At 41.6% G+C, this 24,093-nt stretch overlaps 1 protein-coding gene and 1 long non-coding RNA gene across 3 annotated transcripts in view; one reads left to right on the forward strand and one right to left on the reverse strand.

Moving 5' to 3' along the window:
- Pde7b (phosphodiesterase 7B) overlaps positions 1 to 24,093 on the reverse strand; it is a 315,941-nt gene that overhangs the window by 45,146 nt on the left and 246,702 nt on the right. The gene's annotated exons all lie outside the window — the stretch shown is intronic.
- Positions 4,009 to 18,884, forward strand: LOC126511921 (uncharacterized). Its single transcript, XR_007594823.1, has 3 exons — positions 4,009 to 4,033; positions 11,140 to 11,226; positions 18,735 to 18,884. It is a non-coding gene; the product is annotated as an uncharacterized lncRNA (long non-coding RNA).

The following is a 24,093-nucleotide window of genomic DNA, read 5'->3' on the forward strand; positions in this document are numbered from 1 at the left end:
ACTTACATTCCTACCTTCCTTCCTTCCTTCCTTCCTTCCTTCCTTCCTCCCTCCCTCCCTCCCTCCCTCCCTCCCTCCCTCTCTCCCTCCCTCCCTCCCTCCCTCCCTTCCTTTTGAGGCAGGGTCTCACACAGAAGTCCAGGTTGACTTGAAGCTATGTTGAGATTACAGGTGTGAAGCAACAACCCTGCATTAATGCTCTGGAGGGCACACATCATGCCAAGTGGAAGAAAATTCCCAGAGTAGCTCTCTGCAGAGGAAGAGAGCATCCATAATTGCATAAAATAAATTGATTGAAATCTATCTTTATTACTTATCAGTTTAGAAACCTCCATTCCTGTGTTATGTGAGATAATGAAAAACCAAGCCATAAAAGCTGAAAGCAAAGTTGGGGGAAAATATTCATTTAAAAAAACTGCTTGAAAAGAAATCACCAGTTTTGCACTAGAAGCTGCTTTTGGAAGTACAACGACACTGAAATGTTTTTCTTCAACTGTTGAATGCGTTCTGACATCTTCGTTTCCAAACGGGCTCCGAGTAAACAGCTAGCATTTATTTTGTTAATTAGGAGTGGGGTTGTGTGCGTTATGGACAGTGGGGTTATGTGCAATTTCAATGTAGCCAAGTCTTATATGGCGCTGCTAAATTCAGCTTAGAAAACTCTGGGGAATCATAACAGTGTTCCTAGTAATGAAGTCCTAGGTCTGCCTAGGAAGTTTCTGTGATAGGAACAGTTATTTAGTGGCGTGCACAGTTGTCCCTGTGCATTTTTGTTTGAATTTTATTGTGCCGTGGTCCTTGTCTTCTCAGTTGGAATAGTCATACTGAGCAGTTCTGGAATATTCCGTTGCCTAATCTGTGTAGGCATTGGCCCCAAGTGTGGAATTTATCTTCTCTTCACTTGGTCCTTTATGACTTCTACAAGGATGAATGTATTAACACATTTTTGTATGACTTTAGTGCTAATTTTAGGATTATGGAATTTGTATTGGCTCTACCAGTATGGTAATTTGACAATTTCACAAGTTGGGATTGGCTTAATTGCAAACACTTGAGAACATCTTCTTCATTTCTGAGTACCTCTTAATGGCAGCTTCTCTGTGTGGGGAGTGGCCAGCATGGTAGGAGGAGAGAACTTAGACTTGTATACCCATCAACGCTCTGAGCGCGCCCATGTTAGAGGAGTCTGCTGTATGCCTGGCTCCCTGGACAAGCTCTCCATCAACTATGTCTAGAAGCTGGCTAGTTAACAGCTGGTGCAGATGCTCAGGTGATTCTGAGGACAAAGAGAACTTAAGTGAGCTAAGTTGGACACAGGCAGGCGTGAGCATCCAACTACCTGAACCTAGTTTCAGGACTTTTGCTCATTTTAACAGATTGAGCCTCCTCAATAATGATCTAAAATGCCATCTTCTGTTATTGCAATACTGTTACCATGAAGCTCCTTGTTGAATTAGTGGCCATTCATAGCCTTCCTTATTCTTCTCTTATGGGATTTTTACTCTGTCCTGTGCCATCTACAGTTATGGATATAGATGGCTGATTACATCCAGGGTCAGCAACCATGTGATCGAACTCTGTACCTCCTGGGTTCTACTGCAAAATCTTACATCTATGGAAGTCGTCAAGCATGCGCTAGCATTCTCCCGGTTTGTCATTTCTTTATGTTGTGATCCTTTGAACGTCTCCTTTCCAGACCGCTATAAACTTGATAATAGGCTAATGCCAACTAAATTCATTCCACTGTGTGCATGTGTTAGAATATATCACAGTATATTCCATTAATACTCACAAAATTACAAATGAGTAAAAATAATGTTCATGGTTAATTTAATTTGGAAACATTTGATAAACTTATGTTTCTATTTCCACCAATGCCCTCTTTAATAATAAGCAAATTTATTATATTTATTCATTTTACACACACGCACACACACTCACACACGCACACACACACACGTGAAGTTAAGGGACAACTTGGAGACTCCTTCTACCTTATGTGTTCTGGGATCTGAACTCAGGTAGTCAGGCTTGATCTATCACAAATTCCTTTACCCTCTGAGCCCTCTAACCATTCCAATAAGCCAATTTTAAAAGAGAAGATGATAAAAAAATGTTCAATTTTGAAATAACTTTCCCAATGATCTTCAAAACAGAATGGCCAATCCCTGTGTTTCCCTCCCCCGACCTTTGCCTTGACTGACCCCTGTCCCTTGCTCACTTGTGCTGCGGGAACTTCTTTGGCCAATAGCCTTTAAGAGATCAGGCCACTTGGGCATTGTCTAAATAGGGGGCAGTGCTGGGGAGCTCCTTCAGCTCCTTCAGCCAATAGCCTTTAAGAGACCCTCCCACTTGTGCATGGTCTCCTGAAGGCTATTGGCCAAAGGAGCTCCCTCAGCACACTTGAGCTTATGTGGTCCAAAGCTCACTCTTATTCAGAAGTCTGTTTTTCCTTTCTTACTCAGCACTGGAGACCAGATTCCTGTTAGTTTTCTTTGAGTTGTCACAATACCCTGCAAGTTGTAGGTATGGACACAAGGTGATGGGACCCAATCACTTTTCTACTGCATCCGGCACAGTGTAAGCTCAATTTCCAGTTTTCAAAATGCAACTTTAACATAGATGTGATGGGTTGATATCTTTGACATTTCATGCACTGAACAAAAGGAGCAGGTCTATACTGAAGCTCTCTCTCTTATTACATGTACTCCTGTTCAGATCCAGGGTCCCTGCGAAGCTGGAGGACCAGTGGGGTATCCAGGATGGCAATTTCCTTGAAAGAGCACACAAGGTCTGAAGATTGAGATGGTCTAGGTTAAGATGCTAAGATGCAGTTGCCTTGTAGAAAGAGCTGTTTTTTTTTTTTTTCAAATAGGCTACATTCAAAAAATATAAAAGGGGCCATGTGGTGGTGGCATACCTTTAATCCCAGCACTTGGGAGGTAGAGGTAGGGGCCAGAGGCAGACAGAACCTTGTGAGTTCTAGGGCAGCCTGGTCTACAAAGTGAGTTCCAGGACAGTCAAAGCTACACACAGAGAAACCTTGTCTTAAAAAAAAAACCCAAAAAAAAGAAAGAAAAGGAAAAATATCTAAAAGACTGATGGTTTTCTAGAACTTATATTACAGACTCCTCTTTGGTGAGGAACTAAAGATGGCATCTCAGACTGAGACACCTCCTCATTGCAAATTAGTAAACAGGTTGTCTCGTTTTCATGTGCTTTAAGTCAACCTCACGATTTGGTTTCTACTGCACGGATTAGCACATTCAAGTCTCACCTTCCAGAGTTTAACATCTCTGGACATTACAGTTTCTAGTCATTTATGAAAAATAAGCTGCTAAATAAACCTTTAAAAATAAAATACGACATCTCTGTTCCCCCCGGAGACATCAAGGGTCACAAATGGCTAAATTTGTGTATTTTTTGCTGTGCTTCTTTTGAGAGTCAGAAAATGGTAGCTAGAGAGAAATGACAAGCAGATATATCATTTGGCCTGTAAGATCAAATGTAGAGACTTTTCTCACATAAGCCGACATATTCTTGGGACAAAATCCTTGCCAGGGGCTTTTGAGATCTTGGACAAGTTTATGTCGATAAAATACAAACTAAATTTATTCACACCAAGAGCTCGGATTTTAACAGGAACGTAAGGAGGCGAGTCTGTGGATATTAAAGAGCAAAGAGGTGGAGACACATTAAAGAAAACATCAGCAGCCACAATAATGAAGACCAGCACACACACGGGGGACAGAAAGGAGAAATGAAACAGAACGCTGAGCCCAAATAAGACACACCATCCCTTTAGAATTCGGAAGTTAGGAAGAGAGAGATTCGAGTTCAAATGATCTAAGATGCTATTTTTAAGTTTCCCCAACTCAGATCTAGAAGAACACATTCAAGCCCCGTGACATTATCTCTTCTGTGTACAAGATCCACTCACGACGTCTTGATGGCTGTCACTGGAGAGGAGCTTTGTTTCACAGCCACGGAGTGGGAGGAGGAGGAGGGAGAGCACAGTCCTCCATAAGACAGGGTAAGATGTTTCTCTGGATCTAACTTTTTAACATTTTGCTCTTGTTCGGTTGCTCTTCCTCTTTTGTATCCCTGACAGTGATGGCTGATCTGAGTCACAGGGCTGTGGGACTTCCTCCTTGTTTGACAGCATCCACACCTGCCGCGCTCGTGGCAGAAGAGCGCTGAAGAGGGTTGCTGCTAGGTCTTCCTCAGCCGCATAAGACAGTACTGTTTTTAACCTATGATTTTGGCCTACCATAAAAATCCATTATAACCAGCAGAGTCTGTGTCTCCAACTTCCGAGGTCAGGAATGGCTGGACAGTTATTGGTTCCTTTTCTCTAAGGAGGGAAAATGTCTTCAAAAGTAAGCTATTAAGACTACTCTGGGCAACAGGAAGGGTTTTTTTCCAAAAAAAAAAAAAAAATTCAGTTTGAATGAAAGCGAAATGAATTTATAGGAAGGAGATCAGATTTCCTCCGCGTCCCAAGGAAGAAATCCACGCCAGGCTCAGTGTGGTTTTCCAGAACTTTCTGCTTCTGAGTTTGAGATGTTTAGCAAATCCAGAGAGTTTTGAGGGCCGTGGTTTGTGGAGAGTAAATTGGGGTGACCAAACTCTCAGTGGATTCTGCATCTCCCGAGGCTAAACATTGCTGCATTAACTCTCTCCTTCTCATGTATTTTTAAACAAGCACAGGGTTTTATCTGCGGATATGCGTCTGGACTCTGAGTTTCGCTGCAAAAATTCCAAGCGCGTGTCGAAAGGCGCCTCTGTGCCTCCGCCTTCACCCTGCCTCTACCTTCATGCTCCCATCCCAGAATACTCAACCGATCCACCCCCCGCCTCTACTCGTCTCCTCCAATCCCTCTCACCTCCCCCTGACAGATTTATTTCTTAACACAACTCCTACCACGTCAGCCCCCAGCGCCAAATCCTCCAATGGCTCCCTAATGTCTACTTTATTTAGTTGCTAGTACTTACTTTGGCGCTGTTGGCTGTCCGCACTACAGTCCCCTGAAGGCAAGCAGGCCTCCTGCTCTTGGTTCCGCTGGAGCGGTTCTCCATATTTTTCTGCTTGAACACTGCCTCAACTACCATCCACCTTTGACCAGGTCACTTCAAGTCTCGCCTCCTGTCCCTCTGGTCAGATACATTCAGTTATCTCTGTGAGTCCTCCTATTCCCCAGTTAGTATCGCGGCGACTTAGCTTAGCTTAGTAGGCCAAGGTTCAAGCCCTTTGAGAGACCTGGTAGACAGGACGATCTCTTGCTTACGGTGGAGCTTTGGTTTAAAAAGTCTTTATTCCATGCACAAATCGCTGCTGCCGCTGCCACCACCATCACCAGCAAACAACAATAAACCCCATAAAAATTTACAAACCGTAATTGAGATGACTCAGGGGATAAAAGCACTTCTTGCCAAGTCTGAAAACCCAAGTTCAATCCCTGGAACCCAGACGTTGAAAGGAGACAACTTGACGGTCACAAGTTGTCCTCTGACTTCTACATAGGTGCTTTGTCATGAGCCTTTGCACATAAACACCACACACACACACACACATGCATGAATGCACACATAAATGCATATTGAAGAAATTAGAAAGAGAAGGAATGAAGGCATCAGGTAATTACTTATTGAGATCTAATTTTTTTCTAACTAACATAACACACATTTGCTGGCTTCAATGTAGATTGAATTAATTGTGGAAACTAAATAAATCTCATCTTTCTAATATAACAAATCACAGAGGTAAATCCTTGGGCAGAAGAACTCAAGCCTTACTTCTTTTCTGAATCTGGTGGATATTCTGATGCAACTTAGGATGATTGTAGATCAACACTGGACTTTCTTTACCCATGAGTAGTAGCTTGGATGGGAATTCTATCTTTAAAAACTCATAGAAGAAGATCATCATTGGTAAGGAATAAAGTCCTATCATGATATTAGCATGATCATATCATGAAACTATGTCCTCATGCAGAACTTAGTCATAGAGGAGAAACACTCATTTTTCTGTGACTGCTTCTGAGTCTACCTACCAGCATGAGAAATAGACCTAACACAAAAAACACAACAGATGTATTGATCGAGGGCAGGCACAATCAGCTTCCTATTGCATGGATCTGAGCACAACATGAATGTACTCGGGGCCGGAGATGATGGAGCTCAGAAACCCTGAGCACTTGGAGAATAGTTTATACTTTATCAAAGAAGATTGCAAAGCTGGCATAAGTAATTGCATTTTACAGATGGCTTTGGAAAAGGCTAGTCATTTATTCCAGGCTTCAGAGCAGGTAAGTAGCAGAGCAGGGATTTGAACGTGGGTCATCCCGACCCTAAGGTAAGACTGTGTTCATTATATCCCATACTTCATAGGATGTGGGCAAGGAGTTGCGTGCGTGTAGCAGTGTAGCGCAGGATCCTATTTTCTCTGGGCACAGAGACACATCAGGACTCAAAGGAGTTCAAATTTCTTCCCTTGGGTTGTAATATATGAGAGAAGAATAAATAAAAATAATAAAAAGTGTGGGAAGATAATGAAATGTACAAGCAAAAACGTGGAACAGTAGTTGTTGAGGGTGGGTGGGGTGGCGGTGGGACAGTGGGAATGGCAAACCACTGTGCAGTAGCCTGGGAGTTCTGCTACATGAGACAAAAAAAATTCTAGAGACTTGCTGTTCAATATTGCGCTTACAGTGAGAGCTGTTCTGTACACTTAAGAAATTAAGAAGGTAAATCTCATATGTTGCTCTATAAAAGCATTGAAAGCAAGAACAATAATGAAAACGCCAACATAACTCGAGCCTGAGTGTTTAAAAATCAACCAAGAGTCAAAGGTTGAAGACCGAAACAGGCATCACTGAGCGGGAACGTCAGCGTGAGGGGCCCTGTAATGCTAATTGTGAGAGACAGCCACCGAAATAGCTAGAAAACAGCCGGAGCAATAACTCCACGGCAAAACTTGGAAGTGACTCTATGCATGGAGCCTTTCCTATTTCACTAAATGCACAAATGTAATATTAGGAAATAAATAATAAATCACTTGTGGGTTTTAAAATTGAAAACACATGTCTTACGGACACTGGGCTTAATGTGATTTGATTATTATGTTGTTTCCCGAAGAGAGGCACAGACATTGGCGAGTGCCTGCAGCTTTGGACAAGACAAACATATTTGCTGCGTGTAGAGGGCAGAGCAGCTGCTGGGGAGAGGAGGGCCGGCTCGGGCAAATAGGCCGCTCCAAATAAAACTCTGACGGGATGGACATGGCCTCCACTTTAACCATTTCGAAGCTCTGATCTCAAATTACAGCTGAAAGACACCACCTGATGTTCCCACGGCCTGTGATCACGTTCACCCTTTTCTTTCCTTTCCCTCTGGGAAATATGCTTTTTATGCATTGTCTCGACATTTATATTTTTAAAATTTTAAGCAATATCTCAACCAGGGATGGTTACCAAGAACCTCTAATATTCGTTGGCAGCTCTCAAGAGTGCAATGGAGACTCTTGAGGTGTGAATGGACTATTCTCAGCTGTGTGGAAAGGGATTCATCTACACATATCCACAAATACCTACAAATACCTACAAACACTCTGTGGAGGATTGAAGCCCTTGAGTACACAGGAAGTTCAGAGTGTTTCCTGCCCTCCCCCCCAGGGGAACATGGGAGAATGGGCTATCCCCGACCCCTTACTTTCATTGCAATAAATGAGGGAGGATGTAGCACAAACGACCCACGAATATATGGACATGAGACTCATGAGTCTCCACTATCCAAAATATGATGATTCACTTGGCCTCTCTTCGATAGGAACCCATCATTCTCTAGGAATAGGGGTAAGATGACGTCTGGGATGTATGCGTGGGTGTGCGGTAGCATAGCGAGAGTGAGAGGAGGGAGTTTATTAATCACTTCCAATTTATTAGATGAAATTGTTTCTTTGTTGCATGTAGTAGAAAGAATTTTTTAAAAAAGACACCAGTTTTATCTGGAATTGGGGCATTTTTATTTTTGTAAATTAAGCCCTGTTAGTTTTCTTGTCTTTTTTAGAGACAGTGTCAAGTAGCTCAGGCTATCCTCAAAGACATTAAGTAGTCAAGGATGTCTTAAAACACCTAATCCTGTCTCCAATATCTCAAGTACTGGGATTACAGGTACACATTAGTTATTGTATTTTCTGTATTTAATTCATATATTCATATAAACATATGAACTAAATATATGAGTAACATCTCTATCATCTCTCTCTCCCCATTTATCTATCTATCATCTATCTATCTATCTATCTATCTATCTATCTATCTATCTATCTATCTATCTATCTCAAGGTTTCACTCTGTAGCTCCAGCCAGCTAAGAACTTACCATCTAAACAAGGTTGGCCTTAAACTCAGAGAGATCCACCTGCCTCTCTCCCCCAACTTCTGGAATTAAGGTATGTGCCAACATGCTGAACCCTGTTATCTATTTTAGTGATCCGTTTTCTGATGGAATTAGAAGGTAGAAGTCAAATCACTGCTCCAATGAGCTGTATGTGACAAAATTTGATTCACACATACATGCTAAGCAGACCTTTTCCAAATGAGTTGAAATCAGTCTATCCAAATGGCAGGCCCTAAAAACAAGTCTCACCCAGCTTTTCAGTACTCCAGAGACACCCTTTCAGTTGTGACAAGTGGCGGTCTGCCTTCTTGATGACCTCATGGGGCTGACAGGTTTCACAGGGCTGGAGAGTGAAGACTGAGGCCTGGGCTACTTGGAGGCCATTCCGATCTGTTCTTCAAAGTGTCAGAGGCCTCACACAACAGGGAGCGAAGGTCGGAAGTACAGCGAAGTTCAATACTTTCTCTTTACCAACTTTAAGTCAGAAGAGAAACTGAATGATGCCATAACAATAAAGCTTCTATAATAATGATAATGAAACACAATATCGCAATAATTTTAGCAACTGCTTAAAGATACTTTAAACTCAAAAGCTATCAATGATAAATGAAAACGGCAAAGTGGCTTCATCACACATTAGGCAGCAATGCATAGTTTAAGACACAAAGAAGCCTGAGCGCTGTTGGGATTTATGAGTTCCGTGTAAGAGGCACGACTCCCAGGGAGGCATTTGCGGAGTGTTGGGGAGCATTTTTGGTTGTCAAAATGATGGAGAGGGTCAGAATGGAATTTGGTGGAAGGATGCCTGACTGTGAGCCTCTGGTTTATACATAAGCGGGAGGTTATGTTTCCTTCAACATAACACACTCCTTTTCCAGGAATGCAACCCCTGTGCAGATTAAGACAGTAGCATTAGCAGGGGGTCGTGAGGTAGAAGAGCAGGGAGTGGAGGGGTGGAACTTTTCTCAGCCTCGCTCTGCAGTTCCGGGAATGGCCCTGGCAAGACCACTGGGATCTGTAACTGGGTTTCCATCATGGGACACGCATTGTTTTGTGTAAGGTCTTCCACACTCCCAGGGATGCTGTGTGTGTGAGCAACCATGCCTCCTTCACCATGGCTTTGCTCAAGCATTTACATATTAAGCCATTTTCCCCTGTATTCTTGTTTTATAGTGCAGATAAAGTTTTATGCTGATTTTCTTTGAATTCAGGTGAGTGAGTAGGCTGCCGATTTCCTTAAAAGGTAGTAAAGGAGACATTACAAAATGTGCATGATAAGAAGGAAGCATTGGGTCTGAGAAAGTGAAAAACTGTTGTATCTCTCTGCGTAGCACTAAGATGCTAAATGGTTGCAGTAACAGACTGCTGTCTGAACCATCTAAAGGCCTTTAGAGAACACACATTTGTCTGGAGCCTCACAGGTCAAGGAAAGATATCTTTATTTTTATGTCTATGGCTCTTGGGCCTTCATGCATGTCTGTGCACCATGTGTGTGTCTGGTTCCCCATAGAGGACAGAAGGGATCCTCTAGATAAGTAGCTAGCACTCTTAACCACTGAGCCACCTCTCCAGCCCTGGAAGAACTTTTGCAGAGTTTTGACTCAGGGGCTGGAGAGATGGCTCAGGGGTTAAGAGCACATCCCGCTCTTGGAGAGGACCGGGGTCTGGTTCCTAGCACTGACATGGCAGCTCACAACTCTGTAACTCAGGTTCCAGTGGGGTCCAGTGCCTTCTCCTGGCCTGTGTGAAGACTAGGCCTGCTTATGGTGCACATACATATGTGGAGATACACACTCATGAATCTCGAGTTTCAACCTAATCCACACACTAGCTGTGTCATGACTTTCCTTGCATTTGTTGCATACATACACCACTATTTATGATCTTTCTTTAGATCCAACAAATTGCTATCATTATGTGTCTTTGTAAATTTAACATTAGTAAACAGACTTTTCTAGTATACAGTAAGGTAAAAATGTACTGGGTGAAGCAAAATTAGAAAAGGTTCTCTGTGTAACAAAAATATCATCTTTTTACCCTTTGGGGAATGGTGCTATAAAAATTAAAAGTTTGAATAATAAGACTTCCAGTTGCACTCTTAACTATTAATGTTCTTTAAAAACCTAGACATTTTCCTTTTACCAAGACACATTCTCCATAAATTTCTTTCTTATTTATTTATTTTTTTTAGAGGTAGTGTTTACCTACTGAGTCCAGGCTGGTCTGGAACACATTGTGTAACCCTCTCTGGTCTTAAACTCAAGAATTTCGGGCCTAAGTCTTCCAAGTGCTAAGATTGTAGGTATACACCACCTATGACTGGCTTCTGCAGTGTATCCTAAACATTGGGTTTTATAAAATATACAAATGATTTGAAGGCAGAATGGAGTATGTCTAATAGAGCCCCTATGCCACTAGATACTGATTTCTCCATGAAGACACTTGCTATGGTGTGAATATGGTTTTATATGATTGGATAGGGCTTTGATATGGCGTACACTCCAAGAGATAATATGTTGGATGCTTGGTCCAAGTGTAGCAGTTTTGGGTAATGAGACCTTTAAGGGACAGGTCTTATTAGAAGAGTGTTAGGTCACTGAAGACACTACCCTTGCAAAGCATTAGAATGGATCCTTTTTTACTTGTTTGTTTTTAGTAGCTCACAGTGACCCCAAACTTTCTGTGTATCCAGGATGGTTTTAAATTTCTGATCTTCTGTCCTCTACCGTCACTTCCATAGGACTTCATGTATTTGAGGAGAACACTCTACCTACATCCCAAGCACTCAGGGGGTCTTCATGGGACTCCGGTGAGTTGTGGAGAGAAGGTTAGTATAGATAAGACTGGCCTCTCCTAGCCTCTATTCTTGCTCTACTGCAGGACCTACCCCTCTTGCACACATCACACATCCCTGCTAGGACAGTTTGTATTATTTGCCACAAGATAAGGGACCCTCACTAGATCTGAGAAAATGCTGTTCATGATCTCAAGCCTCTAAAATGGAGATAAATAAATGCCCTTTCTTTTTTGAAGTACTCAGTTCGAGTCATTTTGTTAAAACAATGAAAGGCAGAGAAAACATAGTATGATCTCATCTTTGGAAAACTTGTAACAGGGCACTGTATTGTCGTTATGTAGGCACCATCTTAGCAAAAGCAGAAGATGCCATTCATAACAACAAATCCTTTGAATCAGTATTTTAAACCATTTGTTTACTGTTCAATAAATATTTGTCAGGTCTCTACTATGTGCAAAGTATTGGTCTGGATACTGTAATAGAACAGTGAAGGAATAAAATCCTTTTGTTGGCAGAAGTGATTCCTAATTAACTTAATATAAAAATGAAAGCAAAAGTGTGATCCATTCATTGAGAAGGACGTGGATAGGGCTATGACATTGAATCCCACACCGATTAGATGGCGACCGTTTAGCATTGCGAGATAAGCTCATAGAATCCTCCCACTTGGCCCGCATTTTCTAGAGTAAAACAGTTTACTGTTCCTTGGTTTGTACAGCTTTTTCAACAGCATATTATTGTGTTGATGCTTTGCATGTCCTTCTCAGTCCTGTTGGGAATTTTATCCCTAATGTTAGCAGTAGAGTTGAAGAATTTTCTTTTAACTTTCCATCCCAAGATTTCATTTCTCTTATGTAACTTACATTGTCCTTAAGTCGCTTTTGAGTTATTCTTTCTCATTGTCTATGCCATTAATACGATTGATAGACAGTTACTGGAACTTCTTAATCATTACTTAAAGAGGTACAGGTATTCATTTATTAATAGTCTCCATTTAAGACATTTCAAATGATCTTGAAAGGGGATTTAAGGTGTTGAGAGATGCGCAATAGAGGGTTCAAAACTATTCTAAAAGAATCATTGTCACAAGACTGTGGTGACACATCTTATTATTAATCCCATGCCGTGGGTGTTTCGTACAGATCCAGCTATTAGTGGGAGATGAAACTCATCCATTGTGTTCTTCAGTTAGTCATTCCCGAAGACCTGAAGTAAGAACCCGCTGCTGCAGATTATTCTCAGACTCTCAGGTGGCCCCACTAGCCTCGCTCAGCTCAGCGAGTGGAAATTTTAACAACCAGAACTCTTAATTCTTCACCAAGTTTGTTTTGGGGTTCCAGTTAACAACAGCTGTTTAAAAGAGTTCACTCGGAGCCACTCAAAGATTGGGAGAAATTGTGAGTCACCCAAGAAAAACTGAGGTATGCCCCAAATGGCTTTTTTCTTTTTGGTTAGGAGTTTTGAGTTATGCTAGAATTCTTTCAAAACAAGTTATCCATGTTTGGCAATTCTCAATGAAGAGACCATGTTTTTTTCCTCATTTTTTTAAAAGAGACATTTCCTGCTCAGGTGTCTAAATCTATTCAATTACATAAATGATTTTTTACATGAATATGAAGAGGGACAGGGAGATGGCTCAGCAGTTAAGTGCGATTGCTGGGAAATCAAGAGTTTGGATGCTAGCACCCATGCCACAACCCTTCTGACCTGAAAATGGTTGTGATTGCAGCTTTGAGGGATCTAATACCCTCTTCTGGAGTCCACATCCACCCACACACACACATGTACTCACAGAGGCAAATAAATGAACAATAAACAAACAAACAAACAAATGTATATATGCTAACTTGGCAATGATAAAAAGAATAGTGCTGACATTTCAGAGACCTGACTTTTAATGATTGCTGTAATGTAAAGGAATAAACATGGTGGAGAATATTTTTCTAAGAGGTCATGCAAATCAAACAGCTTCGTTAGTCCTATCTGCTGCTAGAGTTAAGCACTAAAAACTCTACCTGAGCACATGGTGGCTACTCAGCAAAAATTCCCCGAGGAGATGACTCAGTCCCTAAAGTGTTTGTTGAGCAAACATGAGGACCTGAGTTTCCTCCTAAGCATCCATACAAAAAAAGCTGGGAGCAATGCACTATGATCACATGACAGGGGAAGTACGGCTAGAAACATCCCTGTGGCTTGTTCTCTAGTGGAATTAGTAAACTCCGGACTCAGTGAGAAATCCTGCCTCAGGCAACAAGGTGAAGAATAACTGAGGGAAGATGCCCAGTGTCAGGTTCTGAGCTCTACATGCACATGTATACACCAACATGTGCAAGTGTGTGCACGCAAGCGAATACACGAATACAGAATAGTATGTCTCAACAACAGGGAACATGGAAGGATATTGTTGTATGAGGTGTAGAGGATGACCTTGAAAGTTTTGTTTTTGTAAGGTTTTGCCGTTCAGCTGTGGCCCACAAGCTAAGAAGCCCTTCTGCACTCCGGGACTGCAGTGCCTCTGGCTTCAACTGAGGTCTAGAATAATTATCAGAACCTACCACATTGACAGGAGAATAAATAAGGCTTTATATATTAAAGTAATTTGTCCACAGAAAAACTATTCATAAATATAAGCTAACTTGTGGGTTACAATTTACAATTATTAATATATAATCATGCAATTATATTTCTGTTGACAATGAATTAAGGTCCTAGACTTTCCTTTAAAATATTTTAATTGACCTAATTATTTTCCTGTGTATATGTATGTGGGGATGTGTTCATGAGGAGGTGAGAAAGCAGCTTTCAGGGGCTCATTTTTCTGCTTCTTACCATGAGTTTGGGGGTCACACTAATGTCATCAGGCTTGAGCATCAAGGGCTGAATCTTCTTGTCAGTCCATGATCCTAGACTTCCCATACAACCTCTGAAACCGAATACTTTAAGGCCTTTTTGTAGGTTTTATAAAGGACCTTTCTAAAAAGTCTTGATCTTAGGATGGGAAGTTGGGAAAGAGTGTTGAAGTATTTTCATAATATACTCAGAAGTAATATTATTAAATTCTCTGTAAAAGACATGCGGGACAGAATGTCTTTTTCTTTACTCAAAAGCCTTTAGTAACTGTGTGTATGTTTGTGTGTTGTCCGTGTGTCCATGTGTCCAGGCGTATGTGGAGCTCAGTGGTTGACATTGGTTGTCTTCGGCTACAGCTCATCATATTTTCTCTAAGTCCTCTCACTGAACCCAGGACGTAGCAGCCGGTTAGGCTGGGTGACTGTCGAGCTCCGAAGACCTGCCTGTCTCTGTATTCCGCAGAACTGGGTTTCCAGATGGATATGGACACACTTGGCTTCATGTGGGGCCACAGTTCTGCAAGTGCTTTATGGGTGGAGCTATCTCCCAGGCCACTCTGCTCCTCCTAGTATATAACAGAATGGGATTCTAGAAGGTGCTTGTTCTGGTTCTAACCAAATGCGTAGTCTTGCCAAAAGTTTTAGTCCAATGTTACATCAATTTTCTTCCCTTCCTGCCAACCATTCACCTTCATCTTCGCTGCACTGTGCCTGAAATAAAGGTCTGGGACCATTTGCCCTTTGAAGGGACCCCAAATTTCCCAGCCTCCTTGTCTGAACTTTGAACGTAGCCATAAAACCTCTAACTTCAAGTTTCCGTCCTTGTCCGAGTGCAGTGCCTCTCTCCCCACAGAGCCATTCCCTGGGATGCCCGGTGCTGTCTGTCTCTCCTGCTTAGTGAGCTGTGTACCCAACCTTTGCCCGTTCTTCTCTGCTCATCTCTGTCTCCTACAGCTCACAGCCTAGTATGCAGTATTGCTCAAGAAGTTTGAATTGTTTTCTCCTTGAGAAAACAGTAGCTGGTCCTGCGACTTTTTAAGTGAAGGTTGTTTGGAAGAGAGTTTGTTTCCTGGTTTTTCTTTTATTCAAATCGAGATTTGTTTCAAAAATAGAAGATTTGGGCTACAGAAGGAAAGAATGAGAAGGGGGCCAGGGTTGGCATGTCACGTGGGAAGGACTGTTGTGGGATGGGAGAGAAGACGAGGACGCGGCATCCGGGGTTTGGAACCCATGTAAAGGTCAGAATGCTCGACTTGCCTAATGTGCCTCTTGAGAGAGAAGCCACCAGAACTGCCAGCCCCAGAACTACAGTGAAGAGAACCATACATGACATCTCTTCACCTCTCCTTAGGAGGGAGCGGGCAGCAGTTCCCACCGTCTTCCCATGCCCGGTGCCCTGGTGCAGAAGGGGTGTGGTAGGAGCGCAAAGACTCTGACGCCAGAACACAGAGGAGGTTTCTCCCTTCTGCCTCTTCCTCACAGATGCGGTGACCCAGAGAGCCTTCGTGAGTGCAAGGACAGGGGAGTCACACTGACATGTTACTTCTCTTGTACTTCTGTATCGCCGAGAGAGACGCTGGGCACGTGGGGGAGGCAGGAAGAGGGCCAGGCTTATCTCTGCTAGCCCCACAGTGAAGAGAACACTGAATGCCACAGCAGAGACTCTGCTGACAAGAGTGGGGGACAGACCCCCCACGTCCTTGATGGAATTACTATGTTTGGAGTACCTTGCATCCTTCGGATGACTCTCACTACTGGTGGCCAACTCTATCTGGGCCACACTAAGAAATATGGCCACAAATTCGTGACCACTACACTTTGTGGCTTTTCCTCCTGTTCTATGCCCAGCACTCTACCTAACTCACTTCTTCAGCCAGAAGCTGAAGTCATGCCTAGGAAAGTCCTTGTCTTCTTATACAAAACCTACAGAATTTCCTTTGCTCCATCCACGTTCCCTTCCTCCCACTTGCTCCCTTAGAGAACCTCCCCCTTTCTGGGACCCTGTCTTCTACCAGCTGAAAGATGCTTTATTCTGCATCATGGCCTTCCTTCCTGGTTTACTCCACAGTTCTTTCTCAGTCTGATCCTTTGTCCTATAACTTCATGGTGCTGAGGTGTCTTGCAGACTCCTTCTCAATGCCACTTTTGCAATTGGCATTCTACTGTATTACTTATAACCAGAGTGTTGGAAGGAGATGTGCCTGATGTTGCAAGGCGATAAGTATATATCAAGAGAAAGAAAAACGGGAAAGGGTCAACAGATAGCTTTCTTCCAAAGAAGTTAAGGACGTTCTAATGGTATGTGCTGTACGCTTCTAAGCATACCTACATGCAGTAATAGCAGTAACCCTAGAGGCCTATACTTATCGAGAAACTGTATGGTGGCAGGTGCTGTATTAGGTTTTCTTACATAGTCACTACCTCACTGAGTAAACTCAAGGTGGGTTTATAATCATTTGCTTCCTGGTCCACATAAAAATCTATGTTCTACAGGGCACAGATGAACACAGGGACAGGGAAGCGACCCTGGCATGATCATTTCTCCCACAGTCTGTGTTGCTGGGGGAGACTGTGGGAGTAGAGGGGTCAGCAAGCATATCAGACCTATCTCTGCTGGTCCCACAGTGAGGAAGTTTCCTTCCTAATCCTGGAGCTGGAGCACAGAAGGGAGGGAGTTCAGGATCCCTCTGGTCACACAGCCACTCTGCTGTGATCCAGTCCAGGCAGTTGTCCCCAGAGCCAGTTCCAGCACCCGGTCAAGGGAATCCTGGTGTTATCTTTTTTCTCTTTCTAAGCGGTAAAACACATTTTACGTTTTTTCAGATAAAGGGCTCCTAGTGGCTGAGTGGGGAGACAGGATGCCAAGCAGCTGGATCTCAACTCTTTCACTTTTGTACAATGAGTCACTCACCTGATCCCTGGCATGCTGCTTTCTGAATGAGGAACTAGGCACAGCAATGTGGACTTTGTTCAAAAGCCTTATCCAGTGCAAGAAGCTGTCTGAATGAGTGAGAACCTGATCTCATGCTCCTTGGCATAATTTTATCTTTGAGTGACAAGTCACCTTTGCAGAATGGCGCCCATAGTCTCTTCTTACCAAATCCAGACTTTAACTTCAATAAAAAGTCCAAATTTGGCAATCCATCCTACTTTTCTATTCTACATATTTTATAGCTGTTGTCCCAGCACTCAGGAGGCTGAGGCAGGAGGATTCCCATGAGTACAAGGCTAGCCTGGGCTACAAAGTAAAATCCTGTCTCAAATGAATAAAGAAACAATAATTTGATACACAGAACACACAACTTTTGGTAGTCACCTTACTTTATGCTTGCCAGCTTGTCAAGTGGTTGCTATTAATATTTTCTGGTTTAGTATAGTAACCTCAATTTTTCCATCTTGAGATTACTTTCTTCAATAGAAATATATTTCTAGTGGATACTGAACATTTAAAAATCCGCCCCCCGTGTGTGTGTGTGTCGAATAGCTCTATCTCTATATCCAGATAGATCACTCCTGTACATACACCCAAAGGACACTTCATCCTACCACAGAGATGCTTGATTAGCCATACTCATTTCTGCTCTATTCCATAATAGCAAGAAATGGGAAACAACCTAGATGTTCCTCAATAGAAGAATGGATTAAAAAATGTGGTACATGTACACAGTAGAATATTATTCAGCCATTAAAGAATATAATATCATAAAATTTGCAGGTAGATGAATGGAACTATTTAAAAAAAAAACCAAAAAACTCATCTTAAGTGAGGTAACCCAGACCCAGAAATGGTATGCATTTGCTTAGATGTGTTTATTAGCTGTTAAGTCAATGATAACCAAGCTACATTTCATAGAGCCACAGAGGGTAGGTAGAGAGTAAGGGACTAGGTGAGGAACAAATAGAGCTCTATAGGAAAGGGAAATGGAATAGATAGTAAGGCTTGCAGGGATTGGAACAGGAGGATCAAGAGGGGGGATGGAAGAGGAGGAAAGGGGAGAGAACATGGGGAGAGACAGCTAAAATTAAGAGCCGCTTGAAGAGTAGAATGAAAACTTAATAAAATAGAAGCTTCATAAAATACATACATATATGAGGACCATCTAACTGAAATTGCCAAATAACGGGGGACACAGAGCCCCAGCTAGATAGCTCTTACCACCTACTGAAACTTTCGGTGCTGGGATCAGGTGACAGCTAATTGAATTGCTGCACAAAGGGGTCCCATGGGAACCCCCAAGCCCAGGCTGCTGCCAGTACTAGGTTGCTGTCCACAAACAGACAGCCAAGTTCCATTGCTGAAGACAACACCCACACAACTCCCTGAACGTTGAGCTGTTGACTGCATGGAGCCTTCCCCCTCTGTGCAAGAGTCTACAGTACAGGAAGGTACTCTGCATGTTGTGAGGGGAGAAATGCAAACAACAACCCAGCCACAAACTCTTTGAATTTCAATGGTGTCCTACCTGCAAGATATGCAGGACAATGGTGGCACAAAGCTTGTAAGAATAACCAACCAATGTCTGATTTGACTTAAGACATACTTAAGATGGAACCTATACCCCACACTGCTTAGGTGACCATAACCTAAGATAACCTAGAAAACCTTAAGACCTAGGGTAAAACCAAATACTACTGTACTAAAAAATTAACAATAAAATGATTCCTAATGATATTTTCCTATACTCATAGGTCAGTGCACTATGCAGCCATCAACAGATGGGAACAACCTCAGAGACCCACAGCCAGACTTTATGCAGAGAATGGGAGACCTTGTAACATTCTGCTCTAAAAATGACAATGTCTCCATCAAATTCCTCCCCTCAGGGCTCACAGAATCCTGCAGCTGAGGAGGTCGAAGATGTGTAAGGAAAGAGGGGATGGAGGACACCAAGGAAACAAGGCCTTCTAAATCAACAGGATTGATGCACTCATGAACCCACAGAGACAAGACAGCCTGCACAGATCTACACCAGATGAGGTTCTAGGACTGAAAGGTGAAGTGGGCACATAGCCCTATCCCTAACCCAGAACCTATCTAGAACCTATCTGCAATTGGTAACCACTTGCAAATGAAAATTTAGTTTTCTCCAAGGGAGTCTCATGGGGGAAACAAACTGTTCTCAAGGGCAGGCAGCATGCTCAGCAGTAGATGGCCAACAGAAAATGAACTCAAAGGCATCTTTGGAGGCTCCTTGCCTTATAATATGCGTAAGGACTTTTCATTTTTTAAAAAATTTACCATACATATATTCTCTGTATACTCTACAGTTCCTTTGTGTATAAATTATGGCTTCCTTGAGATTCCTGAGTGTGCAAACAAGGTGGATCTCTGAGCCTATATCTGTTTCTTGTACCCTTTTCTTTCTGTTTCTTTGTTTTGTCCTATTCTGGTGTGTTAGTTTTTGCTTCATCTTTTTATTTCATTTCTCTTTATTTTATTATCCCTTAGAAGCCTTTTTTTTCTAATGAAAGACATAAAGGGGGTTGTTTCAGAAGGGAGGGGAGATGGGAATTAGGAAGAGTGGAGGGATGAGAAATCAAAACCAGGATACATTACGTGAAGGGGAAAAAAGCTAGTTTCAATTAAAGGGAAAAAAAACAAGAATATTTTAAAAAGTTTTGTTATGTGTACTAATTTTCCAAATTTAGCCTATCCTTTAAGACAGGAACTTTCCATGATTTTGTTATCATGAAATGAAAATGGCTATTGTTTTAGATGTGAATAAACTGATGAAAATAATTTAGCAGTTCAGCTTGATAACTCTACTGAAAATTCAGGTCCCACTCAAACTAGACATTGCTGAAGAATTATTTGGAAACCCATTAAGTAGGAAGATTCATTCTATTTTTTCTTAACTTAGAATCACCCTTATTCATGTATCTGGCAAAAGAGGTTATGGATTGTTCAAACTCAAAGTGAATTTAGGAAAATTTAATCAAATTGTCTTATGAATTTCACTATTAATCCAGGCTTTTGTCATATTTATTTTTCCCTCAATCTCTCTCTCTTGAATTTCAGACTTTGTATATAATCATATTACAGTATTTTATGAAAAGCTCCTCATTTTAAATAAATATAAAACAAGTAACTGAAAAATGCAATCTCCTTTTTCTCTAATGATGAGAAGAATATGTAGTTCTGGTAGTGAAAACAGAAAGAAGAAAGTAAAAAATCATCAAGAAATGAGCCATGTGCAAATGTTGGCATATTTTTATAAACATATGTGAGATCTTTTCAAATATGTCATTTTCCACTCAGCTTCCTTTCGTTTAATAGACTACAAACATTTGTGAACCTGCCTCTGTCAGCTCCCCTGGCAGGAAGCAACCAACTCCCTCAGAGGAAAATGGGAGCAACTGGTGGCAGATGCAGATCTGACCGTGATTTGTCACGGTAGAGATTCCATTTCCTTCTTCTCTGGGGAACACGGCATGAGTGTCCTCCACACCCTCCTCATCCTTACCAAGGAACAAGGTCAGGTGATGAGATGAACAATTTGTCACCTGGCACCTCCTGCCAGAGCGGCAGAGTATGGAGAAGCTCTGTGGAGATGCCATAAATTGTAACTCTTTCACTCTTTAATTACATGATTTTTACATCAAGTTATAGTAGCTTTGGTTCAAAGGCATTGAAGTAATTTATTACCCAAATTGAAACAACCTAAATGTATTATAAAATAATTGTAATATCTGAAACCATTTAAAAGGAACAATTTTTGTGTAGGTGCCATGTAAGAGAAATAGTCTCTATAAACACATTGTCTCTGAGAATTAAAATCTATAAATAAGTTTCTATTCCACCATGGTGAATAGCTTGTACTCTGGAGTTCTATCTTAGGGATTTGAACCCTGACTTATAACTGGAGGACGGGGTGTATTACTTGTTCTTTTTGGGGTCTCAACTTCCTCATGTTAAGTGGCTATTTCATAAGGATTTTGTTGGGATTATATGAGTTAATCTTCACAAAACACATGAGGTGGTATGTAGCACCAATGGATGTCAAACGTGCTAGTTATAATTATTATTATCATTGTATGGCTGTACTCTGTGTATGTGCTGCAACTGAGACATATCAGTGGTTTCCAAAATCCAATGCAAGGTACAGAGTCAGGTTTGGAAACAATATGCAGGGCTATTGTCACGATTTGTCACTCAGATCCCATGAGTTTATAGTCAGTGAGGCAATGTCTTCTTAGAGATAGAACATGAGCACTGAATGAATGACTAGTTAGGTCCTTTGGAGGATTGAAGTAGGTTTCTCCAAGTTCATGATGCCAGGGCCAGGACTCCAAGGAGGAAGTAGAGGCTTCCTAGGAAAAGTGGTGGACTCTGCAAATGAAGTTCAACTGCATTATGTTATGGTGGACTTACTAGAAGTAAGACAAGCTGCTGGCACATTGATCTCCCTTGTGTCTTTGTTCAGGACAGTAAGAGGGGCACTAATATATACAATCTCCTTCCACACAAGTGGTCACATTAAGCCAATTGAACATCTTCTCCAAGCTCACAAAATAAATAGATTTAAACCCAGATCTGATTTCAAAGCTCATGGTTGGTTTCTCTATGAGTTTCCTTTGTGGTGTGTGCAGGGGGAGAAGCAGAGAGGAAACGCTATGAACTTGGAGCTCCGGGTGTGACAGCACATTTGAGTTATCAGGGGTTTTTCAATTTCTGGTCCTCACAGATGATGGAATTGTAAGCATTCAAGGTACCTATTACCCAGAGTTCCTTGCCTAAGCATGACACATATCAAGAAGTGATGTGGGATTCCTCTCTGTATGCTTTAAATATCATTGGTTAATGAAGAAACTGCTTTGGGCCTATAGCAGAGCTATAGGGGTACAGAGCTAGGTGGGGAAAACTAAACCAAATGTTGGGAGAAAGGAGGCAGAGTCAGGAAGAAACCATGGAGCCTCCACCGGAGACAGATGCTGGAACCGTGCTGGTAGGCCATGAGCCTCTAGGTGAAATATAAAATAATGGGGATGGGTTAAATTAAGATGTAAGAGTTAGCCAATAAAAGAAGCTAGAGCTAATGGGCCAAACAGTGAATTAAATAATATAGTTTCTGTGTGGTTATTTCGGGGCTGAGCAGCCAGGAACCAACAAGCAGCCTTCCCTCAACAAATTAGTACCCACATGCCCAACTAAAATCTTCTTAAAAACCTGAGAGAGCTTTAAAAGAATTCTAGACACAAAAATACAGAGTTTAACACAGCTTCTTGCTGTTTGCTGGTGGCATGCCACAGCTCCTTTGAGAGGGTTTTCCTGACTCGGTGGTAGCAGAAAAAGAGCCATGCTGCTTTGAAATGCCAGCTTTCTGGGCTTTGCTGCCAGTGCAAACTCTGGCTCTTTCAGGAGACCGAACATTTAAATAGGGTTTGTAAGCAAGGTACTACAACTTGCTTAATGGCAACATAGACCTGCTGTGTGCCTAAAACTGGAACAATGTGCATGGCTTGCAGAGGTGGTGAATGGACTTTCACCATGTTGGACTGTGCAGAGCAAGCAAGAAGTACCGTATATACCCTAGTAATGCTGCAGCCTAACTTTTCAAGAAGTCCTTAGCATTTTAAGAAGTGCTCTGGGACAGTAAATACTTACGGATATGCAATAAAGACAAATTCAGCTGAAAAAGACCTCTAAATAAGATGCAGTGTGTTTAAAAAAATGTATGTAGACTTGGAAGAGAGAGGAAAAAGAAGATAAACAGTTATAAAAAGAAGTAAATGGCATTTGAAAAAGGTAAAGTCTTTAAAGAGAAAGTACAGACAGCCATAGATTAAAGCAGTAAAAGCCACATAAAAATGGACTATACACAGAGAGTCTTGATTATGAATATTATTGTGTTCTCTTTGAATTTTTTTGGCTGTGAAGGATCTAAGTCCAGTGAGACATTTCATTGTATGGGCTGCTAAGCTAAACCAGCATGTATATTATAAAGGTATCTTGACTTCAGCATTTGGGTCTAAGGATATGTTGCTTTGGAAAAGATGTTCTTCTTTTGTTTCCACAGAGAATGAGAAGCAGTGGATTCATTCCAGACTAACATGGCTTGATGGACCAAAACTCCTGAAAGGTTACTGTGAACACCCCCTCCCCCAAATTACTTTGCCCAACTGCTGACTGAGATGAACCTACCACACAGAATACACCATGAAAGACCTGATTAACAACACCCACAATCAGCATGAAGTAATTTAGAGAATTATGCCTATATTCCTAAATATTGTTTATAAATGTTTGTTTACATTTAAAAGGGGATATGCTTTAGAGATTTACATTGGCATGGATCTTAGTTTTTTGATACAAATTTAAGGTCAGTTTTGTTATACTGTGTATATATATTTCTCCTCTTGATTATTGTGTTTGTGCAACTCATTTAAAAATGTAATGTATTTCTGTCCATTTTCATGCAAAATTCAAGAAGTCATTGTTTTTTACTGCTGAGTAGTACTCTAATATGTATATATTCCATACTTTCTTCATCCATTCTTCCATTGAAGGGCATCTAGGTTGTTTCCAGGTTCTGGCTATTACAAACAATGCTGCTATGAACATAGTTGAGCATATACTTTTGTTGTATGATAGGGCATCTCTTGGGTATATTCCCAAGAGTGGTATTGCTGGGTCCGGGGGTAGGTTGATCCCGAATTTCCTGAAAAACCGCCACACTGCTTTCCAAAGTGGCTGCACAAGTTTGCATTCCCACCAGCAATGGATAAGTGAACCCCTTTCTCCACAACCTCTCCAGCAAAGGTTATCATTGGTGTTTTTTATTTTAGCCATTCTGACAGGTGTAAGATGGTATCTTAAAGTTGTCTTGATTTGCATTTCCCTGATCGCTAAGGAAGTTGAGCATGACCTTAAGTGTCTTTTGGCCATTTGAACTTCTTCTATTGAGAATTCTCTGTTCAGCTCAGTGCCCCATTTTATAATTGGGTTGATTAGCCTTTTATGGTCTAGTTTCTTGAGTTCTTTATTTATTTTTATAAACATTTATTTATTATGGATACAATATTCTGTTTGCATATATGCCTGCAGGCC

The sequence above is a fragment of the Alexandromys fortis genome, unplaced genomic scaffold (genome assembly GCF_014885135.2).
Source record: "Alexandromys fortis isolate MF-2015 unplaced genomic scaffold, M_Fortis_MF-2015_v1.1 scaffold_107, whole genome shotgun sequence".
Classification (NCBI taxonomy): Eukaryota; Metazoa; Chordata; class Mammalia; order Rodentia; family Cricetidae; genus Alexandromys; species Alexandromys fortis.